A 5,726-nucleotide genomic window follows, 5' to 3' on the forward strand; every position below is an offset into this window, starting at 1 on the left:
TCCACCTCCCCAAAAAGGTTCTAATGACTGTCAGTCCTTGTGAAGCCTTAATTAATCTCAGAGGCCGATGGCTCTGAGGAGACCGGGGGCTTTGGCCTTACGCAGATGAAGATTACGGCTCCATTTCATGTGGTGGTGGAGGAACGCCTCAGACATTCCTGCCAGCAATAAAAGCCACATGGCTTTCCAGCGTTGCCCTTGGAAAAGAAAAAAAAAAAAAAAAGCGCAGCTCTTTGCGGAAAGAAATCAACTATGTGCTGTGTGCATGGCATGAGATAAAAACGGGGTAGGACGAGGTGGAGAACAGTTGGTCTTTCATGCAGCCTCCGATGGCCACCGAGTGTGGCCGGGCCCAGTGGTCGTGATCCCAGCTGCAGCCCCGGGGAGAGCGGGTGGCCCTCCACTTGCTAGTGGAAGCCAGGGTGTCAGGGCCTCAGCCCCTCAACCTGAACCGAGTCTGAGCCATGCCAGATGTCCCCACATACGGGGCCAGCTTCCCGGGCCCATGAGCCGTGTAGTCGCCCAGACCTTGCCCTTGGCTTCCTGCCCTGCTATCCCTGTCTTGACATTTCTTCACTACTTTTTGAATAAGGGGCCTGTATTTTCATTTTGCAATGATATGACCGGTCCTGCACAACAGGTCCTCCCATCAGCCAATTGCCACAGGTCCCCCGGCCCCTTGCATGGATCCAGGCCTAGGGAGAGTGTTTTCTGAGCCACCTACATTGGCTGAGATGAACTTCAGAACAACTTTCTGAATTCGGCACATTTGGAAAACTGAGGCTCAGAGAGGTTTCCATGCAGCCAGGAAGCCTAGACTGGGAATCAGGTCCCTCTGAAGCCAAAGCCAGTGTCTGAACCGCTCCCCGTTCTGCAGTCTTTTACATGGGCAGGGTTTTTTATTCTCCCAAAACAGAAGGGATAACTTAGGCCAGACCAGTGAAGGGACTCATGGTCATACCCAGTCAGTGGGGAGTGGGGCACTCTCTGCCAGGCTGGGTAGCAGTGCACCTGCGCCTAGACACATAGGACTTGGGGGAGGCGGGAGTCCCAGTTTTATAGCTGTTTGTTCCACTTTTAAATTTATTAGGTCTTCTAGGTGGGTCATTGCCTTAAGTCTGGCCTGGGACGTAGTGGGAGTCCTGGCCCCAGCTCTCTGTTCTAAACATCTGGAAGTCCTTCGTGACTGACCTCCTCCACTCTTTCATGCTCCAGTTTTCCTCTGCTGCCCTCATCGATTGGGGAAGCAGTTGTGCCTTGCACCTTGATAAACTCAAACCAGTCCTCCATGAATCAGAAAGTTGGCGCTGAATGGAGCCTGACTGTGGTCGTGACTTATGACCTGGCTCTAGCCCCTTATTCCTTGCTGGTATCCCCAGGCAAGTTCCTTTCCTCTCTGGGCCTCCAACAAACCCCATCAGAGAGACAAATGCATTGGCACACACTTGATCCCCAGGAGGACTGTCCATCTTCAATGTTCTAGAATTCCATGTTAATCTGCAACTGGGGGCACTGAAGTCCAGGCAAGATCAGGGACTCGTTCAAGGTTACACAGGCAGCTGGACCCAACTCTGAGGCACTGGGAGGAGTTGAGGCCTGGCTATGGAAGTTTCTATTTGTTCTTAGTCGAGGGGCATTGACTCTCTAGGTGGTTTGTGAACCCAAAGCTTTCAGACACATCCCCAGTATCTGCTAACCTCCTTCCCAGAACGAGATTTTCCTCGGGAGGTAGAGAGTTCCCCATTGTGGGAGGTATTCAAGTTGAAGTCAGGATACTGTAGTGGGAATACAAGTGTTGGATGGAACTGGAAGCTGGACCAGGTGCCAGTATCCAGCCTAGATTGGCTCATAGTAAGCACTTATTGAACAAATGAGAGAATGAAACCAAAGTTTCATTTGTGACCTGACAGTTAGTGACACAGTGCCTACCAACTCTGAGTTCTTGCCCTGGCATTTTTACCTGCTAATGTGTGACTTTGGGCCTTCTCAAGCCTCAGTCTCCTCATCTGTAAAATGGGGAGAATTGACCATCTTTTTAGGTGGCACAGTGGTAAAGAAATCGCCTGCCAGTGCAGGAGATGCAAGAGATACAGGCTTGATCCCTGGGTTGGGAAGATCCCTAGAGGAGGAAATGGCAACCTGCTCCAGTATTATTGCCTGAAAAATTCCATGGACAGATGAGCCTGGCTGGCTACAGTCCAATGTGGGTTGTAAAGAGTCAGACATGACTGAACACACACACATGACCATCTTCCATGGTTTCCCCACAAGTAAACTTTAGTAGTTCAATGGCTCACATCCTTTATTTCTGCCTTTCAGTTTATTCCAAAGTATCTACTCATAAATGGAAAATGACGTTGAAAGCAAAAAGCATATGAACAAGATGATGGTTAACACAAAGACCAGGGGAGTGGGTGACCATGGCAGCAGGGAAGGAGAAAGAGGGATGTGATTGGGGAGGGGGTGTTGGTGGGAGCCCTAAGGTCCACTTAGTGGGGTTTTTAAAAAGATGGGTGGTAGGTTTATGGGTCTCTATCTTATTATTATAACTTAGATAATATTTTTATATACCCCGTTACTATATTATGCAGTAAAGGAAAGCAAAAGATAAAAAATATTTGAAAAGCTCGTCCTCCCTGAAACTTCTGAAAAAAGAATAGACAAAAATGCTTAAATTTGCATAGAGTTGCAGAATTGCCCGTGGTGCATCAAAATTGGGACTTGTTTACTCTTGGCGAGATCGCTGTTTCAACCAGATTGTCCTGTCCACCAGCTCACTCAGCTGAATCGTCTGGTGGACTCGAAGCCACCCTCATCATGACAACCCCACCATGCTGAGAATTTCAGTGTATCTAGCCCCTGCTAAGCACGGTCCCTACCGAGCTCATTAGACCTTACGAGTAGCCCTCCAGGTATCTGTCACTGGGCATTCTTTACAGGTGAGGGACTGAAGTGCGTTGAATAAGTCTCCTGGAGCCAGTTAGGAAGGGGTGGAGCTGGGATTTGAACCAAGGTCTGCTGCTGCTGCTAAGTTGCTTCAGTCGTGTCCGACTCTGTGCGACTCCATAGATGGCAGCCCACCAAGGCTCCCCATCCCTGGGATTCTCCAGGCAAGAACACTGGAGTGGGTTGCCATTTCCGTCTCCAATGCATGAAAGTGAAAAGTGAAAGTGAAGTTGCTCAGTCGTGTCCGACTCTAGCGACCCCATGGACTGCAGCCTACCAGGCTCCTCCATCCATGGGATTTTCCAGGCAAAAGTACTGGAGTGGGGTGCCATTGCCTTAGGTCTATTGATGCTGAAATTGTGCATTGCTGTATGCAGCAGCCTAATCCCAGGGGCCAGGCCCCTCTTTTACAATAACTAATGCTATTCACACTTGACATATATCATATCATTTATCCTCACAGCCACCTTATGTGTTGCATGCACGAGGGCTAAGTTGCTTCAGTTGTGTCAGAGTCTGCGACCCCATGGACTGTAGCCCACTTGGCTCCTCTGTCCATGGGATTCTCCAGGCAAGAACACTGGAGTGGGTTGCCATGCTCTCCTCCAGGGGATCTTCCCGACCCAGGGATTGAACCTGGGCCTCTACGTCTTCTGCATTGGCAGGCAGATTCTTTACCACTAGCGCCACCTAGGAAGCCCACCTTGTGTGTTAGGTAACCTTATTATTACTTCCATTATACCACTAGGAAAACTGAGGCACAGAGAGGTTAATAACTGGCTCCAGTTCACACCCTGGGTGAAGGTCAGAGCTGAGCTTTTGAACCTTGGCAACCTGAGCTGTCCTGCCTGGCCTACAGAGAGCACAGACACCATGGATGCAAGACAGAGCTGTGGCCCAGATTCCACAGATGACGCCCAGGAACCAAAGGCCAGCAGGGGTAGATGAACGGGGTGATGCCAGAGCGATGCTGTGCATGCCTGCTCAGTCACTCAGTCGTGTCTGGCTCTTTGCAACCCCGTGGACTACAGCCCGCCAGGCTCCTCTGTCCATGGGATTCTCCAGGCAAGAATACTGGAATGGGTAGCCATTCCCCCCTCCAGGGGATCTTCCTGACCCAGGGATCGAACCCGTGTCTCCTGCGTCTCCAGAACTGCGGGCAGGTTGTTTACCGCCAAGCCACCTGGGAAGCCCAGAGTGACGCCAGTAATGTGTAGCGAGCAGTGTTCTGCCCCTCCTCGCCTAGCAGGCCTCTGGCCCTTGGGGCAGGGCTGAGGATAAGGGCAGCGCCGAACAGAGACTAGAGCAAGCTCATGGATTCCCACCTGGCATGTCTGGCCACAGGCTCAGACACTGGGCACTCTTTGTCATTTGCTGTTGGCGTGAATTTGTCACTGGCAAGAAGATGATGTTCATCACTTGTGACTTTTGGGGTGCCCCTGAGTGAGCTTCTGAAAGGGGATCCTAGAATGTGCTCAGAACCTGGGTGAGGCTGGGTCCTCCTCCTGCTCCATCTCCAAACTTCAGACAAACCAAGTGGGCGGGGGGGGCTTGATGGTCTGAGAGTCCTTAGCTCACAGAACCTGGTCCCATCCCAGGAGCATGCTGCTGCTGCTGCTGCTAAGTCGCTTCGGTCGTGTCCGACTCTGTGCGACCCCATAGACGGCAGCCCACCAGGCTCCCCCGTCCCAGGAGCACAGGGGAGAATGTTCCTAGTCATACAGGGGAGCACTGCATTTGATGAGGGAAAGAGTGGGAAAGGAAAAGGAGAAATAAGCAAATGGATGGAGGAGGTGCTAGGTTCACTCAGTCAACAAACATTTTTTGAGCACCTACTATGTGCCAGGAGTTATTTTAGGTGCTGAGGATCCAGCAATGGACACGATGGCTTTGATTCCAGCAGGGGAGACGGGAGATAACAAGGAGTGAATACATACACACGCCAGCAAAATTAGTATGTACGTGCTAAGTCGATTCAGTCTTGTCCGCCTCTGTGTGACCTTATGGACTGTAGCCCACCGGGCTCCTCTGTCTATGGGATTTCTCCAGGCAAGAATACTGGAGTGGGTTGCCATGCTCTCCTCCAGGGTCTTCCCTACCCAGGGATTGAGCCCACGTCTCTTATGTCTCCTGCTTTGGCAGGTGGATTCTTTACCACCAGCGCCACCTGAGAAGCCTAGTGGGTGGGTCACTAATTCCCTAGACGGGATGGGGTGGCTGTCAGTGAAAGTCTCTTGGAAGAGGTGACATTTGAGCCAAGACCTGAGGTTGAAGGACTCAGGATGGAGGAAGGGAGCGGGGAACATATGTGAGGGCCCACGGCGCGGCAGGAACCCGCTGCTCCCATCTGCCTTCTCCTGCCTTTTCTGCACCGGGAGTGTCCGTGACTCTGAATCTTGTGTCTTCCTTCTTGCTTCTCCCACAGTAGCCCTGAGAAGCACGTGCGGGGTGAATCTAAGTAGCCCAACCTGCCGCTGAAGAAACTGAGCTGGAGCTGGAGGGGCTCGTATAGGACTCCTTCAATCCCATCCCCAGCCTGGTGCTCCTCGGGCCAGCCCCCACCATCCAGCATGTTCTAAAACCTCCAAGTCCAGGCAGGCAGTAGCCAGAGTGGAGTCCGGCCCTGGGCACAGCTCCTCAGGGGTCACGGGGCTGGAAACGTGGGTCGCTGGGCAGGGCCCAGGAGGGGTGGTGCTGGGCCCCCCAACCCCGGGCTGGGGTCCCGAGCGGAAGGCGCCCCGCCCTGATTGGAACAAGGGGCCGGGCCTGGGAGCCCAGGC

Source organism: Bison bison, unplaced genomic scaffold (genome assembly GCF_000754665.1).
Source record: "Bison bison bison isolate TAMUID 2011002044 unplaced genomic scaffold, Bison_UMD1.0 scf7180017864516, whole genome shotgun sequence".
In the NCBI taxonomy this organism is placed as follows: domain Eukaryota; kingdom Metazoa; phylum Chordata; class Mammalia; order Artiodactyla; family Bovidae; genus Bison; species Bison bison.